The sequence below is a fragment of the Branchiostoma belcheri genome, unplaced genomic scaffold (genome assembly GCF_001625305.1).
Source record: "Branchiostoma belcheri isolate BF01 breed outbred unplaced genomic scaffold, Haploidv18h27 scaffold483, whole genome shotgun sequence".
Taxonomy (NCBI): Eukaryota; Metazoa; Chordata; class Leptocardii; order Amphioxiformes; family Branchiostomatidae; genus Branchiostoma; species Branchiostoma belcheri.
In genome coordinates this window covers 18,708-20,192 of record NW_017804113.1, presented here as the reverse complement: position 1 = coordinate 20,192, position 1,485 = coordinate 18,708, and positions in this window count along the sequence as shown.

The window sequence follows — 1,485 nt, the reverse complement described above, 5'->3', positions numbered from 1 at the left end:
AGCTGGACATAAATCATTTAAGAAAACAGAGAATGGATCAATTATTTTGTAGAAGTCTTTTTTCCTTATATAGACACCAGGTTTTAAATATTGCATACTGTGCTATACCAATCATATGATTACCTGCATTTGTTTGTTGTAAGTTCCTTGGAAGTCCATAAATTATTTTTATAGTTGTAGAAACTGAGATTAATAATATGAAACAAAGAAGTTGTTTCATGCTTACTGTGGAAACTGCCAGTTTTATTTTGTTAAAACCTGTTCCTTTGTAGAATTTGATGTTATTGCTTGGGAATACTCAAGTGGCAATGTCCACATTTAGAAATGGTATTGCAGTTAATCTTTTTAAATCAGCCATCTTGTAATTACTTAATAACTTATATTTGTTAAATTTACCTTGAAGAGGAGATTGTTGCAATTTTATGTATTGCTCTTAGGCTTGATTTTACCATATTGGATGCAATAACATTGTGTGTTACATGGAATCAATGGTATTGTATATAGAAAACACCTCTAGCGGTAAACTTTAGTTTTGAAATTGGTAACATTACCATGACAGTGTATTTTGATATTCACATAATTTTTACCGCAAAAAATGTTAAATTGATTAAGTTACCAAAAGCTGTACTGTTAAATTCTGTCTCAAGTCATAACGAAACATACCTTTTCTTTGGATATAAGTAACTATTTTTGTGTAGAGGGCATCATGTATTATTTAGTCTGTAAATCATACAGTACAGGTATTTATGCTCGCTTGATGTCAGGAAAGGCTACGCTTTCAGGCAAACTTGTTGTACGTACTTAATTTTTTCAGTACTTGATCAAATACCAGTATTATCATAACTAAGTTCCAGGCCAATGATGATCATGTTGTTGATTTGTATGATGCGTAAAATATAAGTAAAGAAGTGATGCGTGATAGTACGTATACAGCCTTGGGACCAGTTACTCAATATGTGCTGAACTGCATTTAGTGACATACATGTATGTTTTATTTATGAAAATGCTGTTAAATTGTACAGTTACTATGTTCAGTTTGTACATTGCCATACAGCATCAGTAGTATGAATAATATCCTTTCTGGTACCGATTTTCATGCAACAGCACAGATAAAAAAAGTTGCCACAACTTAAACGAAATTATGTGCTATATTGGTGGTTTACGTGGTCCTAAAGAGCTTTTTCAGCTGTCATGAAAGTATGTGTAGGAATGGATGTATTTCATAGAATGACCTGTAATGCTGTAAAGGATAGAAATGTGCATAGTTCTAAACTCAGGTAGTGTGCTGTTATTCACATTCCCAACTTTATTCATCCATATTTTACTCATACATTCAGGTTTGGTTATCTTTATTCCAGTACTATTAGGTGTAGCACCTTTATTGTTAAGGTGTTATGATACTGATTATAATGTATATTTTCATACATGTAAATAAATATAATCCGAAATCAATTAATGTTTCAATATTGATATCTTTTTATGATA